At 45.5% G+C, this 10,160-nt stretch overlaps 1 non-coding gene across 1 annotated transcript; it reads right to left on the minus strand.

Annotated features, from left to right (window-relative positions):
* Nucleotides 1–9,356: 9,356 nt before the first annotated feature.
* On the minus strand, nt 9,357–9,431 carry Trnas-cga (transfer RNA serine (anticodon CGA)). The gene has a single exon. It is a non-coding gene; the product is annotated as a tRNA-Ser (tRNA).
* Nucleotides 9,432–10,160: the final 729 nt, after the last annotated feature.

Genomic DNA, 10,160 nt, shown 5'->3' on the forward strand with positions numbered 1-10,160 from the left:
AATGGACGTCACTGTTGGTAGCGCTGACACATTCGTCCTCCTGTTGGGATAGTCAAAAGTGTGTGCCAGCTGAGTTTCTTGCTGCCTAACAGAAGGCCATAAACAACAACGAAGGACCATCAGGGAGGAATTGCTTGCACCTTACGATGCTGATTGTGATAATTTTTCGTGAACATCTTCAAAGACGAAGAAAAATGTGTTCATCACTTCGGAAACAAAACGGCAATCCACGGAGTGGCGCCATACCACATCTCATCCGAAGGTTCAAAGCCGCACCCTTAGCCGGTAAAGTCATGGCGATGGTCTCCTGGGGATCTGTAAGGCTTACTCTATTTTACTTCCTCCCTCATGGTGCAACTATCAACTCTTCAGTGTATTGTGCGACCCTCAGGAAATTGAATAAAAGAATTCAGCAACCCGTCGCTACAAAAATACAAACTAACCTCGCTTCTTCATGGCAACGCAGGACGTAACACAAATCTGCTCACCCGAGAGGAGCCTACAAAACTTCATATCTTGTCATCAACTCAACTTGACCCTGCAGGACTAGGATTACCGTACGCACACTAAGAGTCTTGTAAATCCCGTTGGAAGTGCCACCGGACGTAGTTGCCGCAGCTTTCTGACTCTATGGGATGGTAATTAGCCACGTGGCCGAACAATGGAGCACCTCTGAGAAGTACAGGGACTTCAACGGCGTCTGACAAGTGAAAACTGAATTAACGAAACTTTTGCCATCGTACTTAGTCGTAGGTGGATGTAGAGCAATCGTAAAGTACGATGGACAGCTTCGTAATTATTCTGGTTGCGGCCAGTGGGATCACATACGCTCGGTGTGTATTCGACGTCGGGTTACAAAAATCATGTTAGGTGACACGGCGGCGCCATATCCTACTCCAACAACGCCCTATCTCTCAATTACGCAGGATTGACACGGTCGACCATCAATGCAGACAAAAGACCGCTTGTAGGACAGGGAGAGTATGAATGCACGCCTGTCACACCTCCTGGGTTGACCAACACTATTACAGAGTTCACAGAGATTTTAGAAAGCCGCCCATCGACTCCATAGGAACATTTGGGCGAAAGAATGGAACTCGACGCTAGGGTTGGTTCAAATGGCTCTGAGCACTATGGGACTTAACATCTGAGGTCATCAGTCCCCTAGAACTTAGAACTACTTAAACCTAAACAACCTAAGGACATCCCACACATCCATGCCCGAGGCAGGATTCGAACCTGCGACCGTAGCGGTCGCGCGGTTCCAGACTGAAGTGCCTAGAACCGCTCAGCCACACCGGCCGGCTGCTAGGGTTGTATCGACCTCTGCTTATCTCCATGAATGGGATGCGATGCCGGAATTACACTCTTTCGGACACGGAAACCCACATCCGCCAACAGATATCACCGAGGATGCACAAAAAGCGACGTCGTACACCCTCAGACGATTGCCTGCTGCGGACGTCTTCACCAATTGACGATCGGATGGCTGGCGAAAAGGGAAAAATGGATGACACAGTATCGCCCACATCTGTTACTTTCCATGACTTGGACACACCCGTTTCCGCTCTGTCGGGCAAACAGCTCAGAAACACACAGCCCGCCACTAGTACGCAGCCAGAAACAACTGCGGATTCACCATGGGTTACTCAAGTAGCAAGTGCCCTACTGCAGCCACGGTAAACTTACGGACCTTGGGCGGACGACATTGAAGATGATTCTACGTCCGCCGTGATGAATGAGGAGAGAGGTCTCTCCTCCCAGACCTCGGCCCCTCCCGAATAGAAAAAGATAACGCCGCAGACGCGGCCTGCAGGTTACAGGCCCCAACATTCACGGCGACGCTAACGGCGGCGCCCTTTGCAGGAAACGAGCTTCAGACCTATCGTTTAGCGACCATCAACGTTAACGCTATTCGGACACGTACAACGTTGTCGCTGCTGCAAGACATGCTCAATTCAGCAGACGTTGACACTGTATTCCTCCAAGAAGTCTTCGTCGACGATTTCTCAGGAGTGTATGATTATACGGCTCATGTGTCCCACGCCTCGCCAACTAACAATCGAGTCGCAGTTCTCTTCAGGGAGCGCCTCGAGGCAGACGAAGTACGATATCTCCCCGGCGCTAGAGGAATCGCCGTAACGGTGCTAAGCGACCAGTTTCTCAAAGTGTACGCCCCTTCCGGAACGAATCGTCGTCGCGACCAATCGCTCTTCTTCGCGGAAGAAGTAGCACCTCTTTTTCTGGGCAGGCACGATGATTTGATACTAGGGGGCGATTTTAATAGCACGCAAGCACCTAAAGATAAGATGCCACGCCATTCACCGTGCCTCGAAATTTTGACACCAGCGATCTCGTGCTGGTAGATACATGGGAACATCTCCAAGGAAATCGACCAGGATACACACATTTCACGAGTCACTCGTCTAGTCATATTAATAGGATTTACGTCTCCCATAATCTCGCGGGAATAGTGAATGGCGTGGATTTGCGCTATCAAGGACACGTGGAGTTCGTGTGTCCCCCGCCTCCAGACGTATCCTACATCGATCAGTTGGTGGTTAACCTGCGCTAAACCGTTCCTACGGAGAACCTTGATTACCTATGGTTGTGAGACTGCTGTTTGGAGACGGCAAACCCTCGATTTTTATTTTACCTTCCTTCGCTAATGTGCCTCCTTGCCACCAACACCGGAACGACAGATGCTAGTAAAGCGTGCAAAGGCACAGATCGTCTCCATATGCACCGACATCTCGAAGGGACGATCGTCCGAGATCGAACACATGATAGACTGGCAACAGAACGACCCACCATGTACGACTGGCATCGCGCCTTCCACACAGCGTGTGTCCTTCCGATACCGTTACTGATGGCTCGACATATATTAGCGGCATTCGGAGCCTACTTTAGTACAGGTATGCTGTTCAAAATCAGTTATAAGTCGCTGACACTTCCCCAAGAACGGGGACGTCTTGGCTTAGCCGATGTCTGCGACAGAGCGGTGGCCCTGTTTGTCAGCTCCGTCATCAAGCTGTGGCGCCACCTCACTCGGATAATCTGGCGGGTTTCCTGCTGAAATCCTTAGCTCCGTCCTTTCTTACGCCCCCCCCCCCCCCCACTGACGACGCGAGACAATATCGACCCCCCCCCCTTTTTCTGCCACTTAGGGTGATGATGCTACGGAAGACTCTCCTCTATGTGCAGACTGCGGAGTACCGGACACGGACGAGCACCGTCTCAGATGTGGTGCGGCAGGAGCGGTTTAAGAAGTATGGCGCTTGGTGCAACAAATCGTCATATTTTCTACAACTGATTCCGGAGCACTTCACACCTCGGCTTCTACTTTTTCCAGATGAACAGCATTTCCCATGCACCCAAACCAAGCAGTCACTTGGGTCCGTGGGCACTCTGTACAGTATTTATTTCAGATGGACCTACAGATGTGCTGGACTTTTGGAACTACCTACAAGTACGTCATTGCAAGATTGTACGGAACCCAAAATGTAGACAGAATTTTGGTAATTATTTAGGGAATGTCCTTCGCGACCCTCCACGCATCTGGGTCATCTAAACGTAGGAGAAGATATTCATTGGTTCAGCTGACAAGAACGTCCGTTTATCGGTGGAATAACGTATGACATGCGTGAAATACCTGGATCATGAAGCTAAGGAAAGTAGCGACGCACCATTATGCATAATGTATGAAGCATATTTTTCTTTTCCTCGTATATATTACCACGGCGTAGGAAAGTACCGAGATATTTGTTTTGTTTACTGAGTGCACGATGTGATGGTAGGTATATGTATTTTCGGTGTGGTATAGAGCAAATTGTATGAAAACATAATAAAAGAACAAAAAATTAAAAGTTTCCCACTATTGATCTCCTCTCACCTTTGCTAATGTATTGACGGGCGCGGGGGACACTCTTGCCAGGTCTAGGGTTACCACCCCTGCTAACTCTGCCCTCCCCGCCCTCACTTCCAAAAAAAAAAAAAAAAAAAAAAAGGGAAGACCTCCCACATAATAAGTCACCCTCACTCAGCCAAAGGCATTGTCAATGAGGGCGGAAAAGCGGAAAGAGCTTCAGGGCACTCACTTGCCCTTGTGGTGGGCAGTTAGGAAAAATCAGCAATGATCAAAGCCATGAGGATGCAGAAGGCAACAGAGACGGCTGCACCGAAGACACAGAATATGCATCCACAGGACGTGTGGCCTATAATTGGAAAATTGTGATGATTCCGGAATAATCCCCCATTCGGTACTCTGGGAGGGGATAGCTAAGTGAGAAGTCCCATGAGAAGAAACAGACTTAATGAACAACGAAACGATGACGTTCTACGAGTAGTGATGTGGAATGTCAGAATTTGGAAGGCCATAGGGAAGACAGAGTATCTGATAAGGGAAATATTTAGACTGAATCTAGATACAGTGAGGGGTCAGTGAAATGAATTGAAAGAAGATAAGGATTTGTGGTCAGATGAGTACGGGTAATGTCAACAGCAGCATAGAGCAGGATTCGTTATGAGGAGGCAGATAGGGAAGAGAGTGAGTCAATACAAGAAGTTCATTGATGGGGTTGTTCTCATCAGATTCGTCAGCAAACCAACACCGACAACGGTAGTTCAGGTAAACACGCCAACTTCGAAAGCTGAAGAGGAAGAGACAGAGAAAGCGTACTGAACGGGTAATTTAGCATGTAAAGGAAGATCACTATCTAATGGTCATGGAGTACTGGAATACGGTTGCAGGGGAAAGAGTAGCAAAAAGGATTACATGCGAATGTAGGTGTGATCCTAGGAATGAGAAGGGACAAAGACTAATTTACTTCTTCAATAAATTTCAGCTAGAAACAGCGTATACTTGTTCTCCTTATAAGAAGAGACAGTATGCTTGGAAAGGGCCGGGAGTTAAGGGGAGATTTCATTCAGATTACATCAAGGGCAGACAGAGACTCCGAAATCAAATACTGGTTTGTAGGGCATACCCAGGAGCACATATAGACTCAGATCACAATTTAATAGTGATGAAGAGCAGTCTGAAGTTTAAGGGACTAGACAGCAAAAATCAGTATGCAAGCAAGTGGGATACCGAAGTACCAAGGAAGGAAGACTATAGATACTGCGATAGGGAATAGCTACGTAGGCAGTTCATTTGAAGAGAAATTGACAACTCTAAAAATGGAAATCACAGAGGTTTGAAAAAAACATAGCTATTAAAAAAAATAACTGCGAAGAGACCATGGGCAACAGAAGAAATACTTCAGCTGATCGATGAAACAAGGAAGTAAGAAAACGATTGTAGTAATTCAGCAATAAAGAAGTACAAGACTCTTAGGAAGGATATAATCGGAAGTGCAGGGAAGGTAATACAAAACGGCGGCATGGAAAATGTGAAGATATCGGGAAAGAATACATTGTTGGAAGGACTGACTCAGCATATAGAAAAGTCAAAAGAACCTTCGGTGAAATTAAAAGGAAAGGTGGTGACGTTAAGGGCATAACGGGAATTCCACTGTCAAATGCAGAGGAGTGCGCGGGTAGGAGGAAAGAGTATACTGAAGAGCTCTATGATGGGGAACATTAGTCTGATGACATAGAATCAGGAGTCGATTTAGAACAGATAGAGGATCCACTATTGGAATCAAAATTTAAGAGAGCTTCGGAGGACTTAAGATCAAATACGGAAGAAGCAATACATAACAATCCAACAGAATTTCTAAAATCATTTGGGAATGTGTCAACAAAACGATTATCCGCTTTGGTGTATAGCTCTACCGGTCTGGAGATATACCAGCTTACTTTAGGGAAAACATCATTCACAATTCCGAAGACCTCGAGAGCTGAAAGTGCAAGAATTACCGCACTATCAGATTAACACCACATGCATCCAAGTTACTGATAAGAATAATATAAAAAAGAATGGAAAATAAAATTGATGATGTGTTGGATGACGATGAGTATGGCTTTAGGAAAGGTAAAGGCACCAGAGAGGCTTTTCGGACTTGCAGTTGATGATGGAAGCAAGACAAGAAAAATAAAGAACATTCGTAGGATTTATCGAACTTAAAAAAGCGTTCGACAATGTAAAGTGATGGTAAACGTTCTACATTCTGAGGAAAAAGTACGTAAGCTATAGGGAAAGGCGAGTAAAGTACAGTGTGTACAACAGGCAAGAGAGTAGAAAAGAGTGGAAGACCGAGAACGAAGAGCTCGGATTAAAAATGGTGTAAAACAGGGATGTAGTCTTTTGCCCGTACTGTTCATTCTATTCATCAAAGAACCAACGACGGAAATAAAGAAAAAAATTAGGAGAGGAATTAAAATGCAAAGCGAAAGGCTATCAGTGACAAGATTCGATGATGACATTGCTGTCCTCTGTGAAAGTGAAGAAGAATTTCTGGAAATTTAGAATACCGTAAATAGTCGAATGAATTCAGAATATTTACTAAAAATAAATCGAAGGATGAGGAAGGAAATGAGAAGTAGCAGAAATGAGAATAGTGCGAAAGCTTAACTTCAGGAGTGATGTTTAAGAAGTAGATGAAGTTGACGAATTCGGCTATATAGGCAGCAAAATAGCCCGTGACGGATGGAGGAAGGAGGGCGCAAAGGAGACCAGCACTAGCAGAAAGGGTATTCCTCGCCAACAGAAGTCTACTAGTATCAAACATAGTCCTTAACTTAAGGAAGAAATTTCTGTGAATGCGCGTTCGGAGCATAGCACTGTACGATAATGATACACTGACTGTGGGAAAACCAGATTAAAAGAGAGTCGAAGGATTTGAGTTGTCGTGCTACAGAAGAATATTTAAAATTTTATAGAGTGGTAATGTATATGAGGAGTTTCTCCTCGGATTCGGCGAAGGAAGTAATATGTGGGAAACACTGACAATAAAACGTGATAGGATGGTAGGACATTTATGAAGACATCAAGGAAAAACTTCTATGGTACCAGAGAGAGTTGTACAGGGTAAAAATATTATACGAAGATAGGACAGAGTTTAAAGTCATTCAGCAAATAATTGATGACTTAGATTGCAAGTACTACTCTGAGATGAAGAGGCCGGCAGAGGAAAGAAATTCATGGCGATGTGCATTTAATCAGTCAGAAGGCTGGTGACTCAAAAAACAAATTGATATGGAAACTAAACCACGAAGAATAGCGAGTAATTCTGCAGCAACAGCTCCGGCCTCGCCCGCACTCACTGCTATACCCATTCGACAGTGCGGCTCAGTAGCTGCTGCAGTAATGATTACTCTTCATGATCTACTGTTCCAGTAAATACATTGCGATAAAACGAATTTCACCCTAGACTAATTGGGACCGCTCTATCGAATAGACATGTAGAATTTCATTTTCTAAATAATTTTGTTTTTGATGGGAAATAAACCTAGATATCCGTCAACTCTGAGCAGGATTTGTTTGGACTGACTACAGTTATACACTCTAAAAAGTAAATTGTAAGTAACTGCCGAAACACCAGAAGCACTGCAGCTGACGATCCATGGGGGAGACGGCCGGTCTTGTAGAACATGTTGTCTGCCTGATATAATAGCAATCACATTCAAAAGGCGTCATATACGCGCCTACCTCTCCGTGCATCAGCCGATGAGTTGCTTTGTTTTTGTCAGAGATGTGAAGAGTGAATTCGTTCCTGCAGAACCCATAAATCTCTTTCCGTCACAGGGTATTCAGCTTGGTTCGCCCCTCATCCACCTCCTACATTTCGCTGAAACAAAGCAATATTTGTCGGTGGTAGCAAACATTTTCGCGAAAGACTTTTCGTAGTTGCCTCAGTTTTTACGTCACAGTTTACTATTGATGCAGTAGGGTCAACACGAAGGTTGCCTTATACAGTATGACGTGTGACCTTAGCTGATCCTTAGGGGTAACAATCAAAGGTGGATAACAATATCGGGAACTTCATTTCCTTATGAATGTTTGGAGGTGTCTACAGCAGTCTAAATTTTTACCTCTCTGGAGACAGATAAACCATATGTCGTTGGAGAAAAAAGCAGCTAGGCCTTCTGGGAGTCGTGCTTAGCGCGAAGTCCTCAGCGAGCTCTGAGAACTAGAACGTTTACTTCAACATTTTTAGTGAGTAACTGCCGCCCTTTCTTTCACATATTCACGACGAGAATGCAGTGGTAAATCACGTCTTCCAAGATGACAACAGAAACGCCCACAGAAATGAACATATACATGAGACGCCCTGCTAAATCCGCAGGACAGGACGGGTAGTTTAAGTTGTGGAAAGGGTCAAAACAAGAGGCTGTCAGTTACACTAGAACATACAGCCTTTTATTTGATCAAACATTACAAGAGCCAAGAAAATTAAAAAAAACACAATTTTAATTTTGGAACTTAACTACCAGCTGAATGCGCAACATAATTTCATGCCTTAAGGGCAAGACTCTTTTAATTTAAAAACTGCTGAGAGCCAATAACTTAAAGCTCAGTCAAGATCAGGGCAGCTAATCAGAACGTTAAGGGCCACAAGGCAGAAGATTCCGCTGGTGCACTTCAAGTCAAATAACCAAGTACAGTTAAACTCCACCGAAGGGTGGCTAAAATTTGCCAACTTGAAAACACACGTTGTTGCTCACAGGAATATCAGAAGAGCTGACAACGTACTTCAAGTGACACAGTGTGAACAGTCGTGACTTGCTGGTATATTAAGTCAGAACTCAACTTTCATGTCCAAGATCGGTGAGCCACGAAACTCGTGGCAATGGGAACAACACCACACACTCCGACACCACATAGAGGTTGGCCCGGCCAAACTACGCGCCGAGGAGATTTCCTCGCTGCTCCACGCCAATCGACCAACTGCCTGCACACAGCCCAGCTGGAAACTATTAGCGCCAGGCCAAAGATAGTCCAAGGGGTGAATATCTATACACATCGCTGCTGCCACCCGCAGAAAGATAGGATAACAGCATAATCGCGATAACCGCGGGATACTAAACACAGAGTAGCAACCAAGGTTTAATCCAACGCATAGCATGATCCAGCCATGGCCCAATACGAAACTTCCTGGCAGATTAAAACTGTGTGCCGGACCGAGACTCGAACTCGGGACCTTTGCCTTTCGCGGGCAAGTGCCCTACCAACTGAGCTACCCAAGCATGACTCACGCCCCCTCCTCACAGCTTTACTTCTGCCAGTACCTCGTCTCCTACTTTCCAAACTTAACAGAAGCTCTCCTGCGAACCTTGCAGAACTAGCACTCCTGAAAGAAAGGATATTGCGGAGACGTGGCCTAGCCACAGCCTGCGGGATGTTTCCAGAATGTGATTTTCACTCTGCAGCGGAGTGCGCGCTGATATGAAACTTCCTGGCAGATTAAAACTGTGTGCCGGGCCGAGACTCGAACTCGGGACCTTTGCCTTTCGCGGGCAAGTGCTCTACCAACTGAGCTACCCAAGCACGACTCACGCTCCGTCCTCGCAGCTTTACTTCTGCCAGTACCTCGTCTCCTACCTTCCAAGCTTAACAGAAGCTCTCCTGCGAACCTGGCAGAAATAGCACTCCTGAAAGAAAGGATATTGCGGAGACATGGCTTAGCCATAGCCTGGGGGATGTTTCCAGAATGAGATTTTCACTCTGCTTAAAACTGTATTCAGGACCGAGACTCGAACTCGGGACCTTTGCATTATGGCCGAATACGTTCCTCGTTTGATGAATACCCAAATTCGCTACCACGCTGCGACTGATCCACTAAATGACCCGATCTTAGTCATGTATGATACAACTTGCATTATTTGGAACAGTGGGCGAAACTTAATAGTCAATATCCTTGCAGTTTACTAGTTCTACAGGATCTAAGCATCTATGAGTGATTCAATAGAACCTGGTTTACTCTAAGATACTTGTAGACTCTCTTCAACAGTGAAGTGAAGCCGTTATATAGGCCGGATGCTGTGCTACGCAGTATTAGCGAGTGTCTTCTGGTGTGACCGACATTTTTTTCTGGTCCTTATTAGCCCCTAATCACCTAGTGACTAGTCACGAATTTAGCCTTGTCAGGTTGTAATTGGTGCCGTGTTCATTCTAGTACAGGAGTACACATATAACCTGTCTTCTTTATACAGATGGATGAAATGGCAACCCGCAGGCCATACAGCATTAAGTATCTAAACGCCAGACAGCCGAAGTG

Source organism: Schistocerca serialis, chromosome 4 (genome assembly GCF_023864345.2).
Source record: "Schistocerca serialis cubense isolate TAMUIC-IGC-003099 chromosome 4, iqSchSeri2.2, whole genome shotgun sequence".
NCBI lineage: Eukaryota > Metazoa > Arthropoda > Insecta > Orthoptera > Acrididae > Schistocerca > Schistocerca serialis.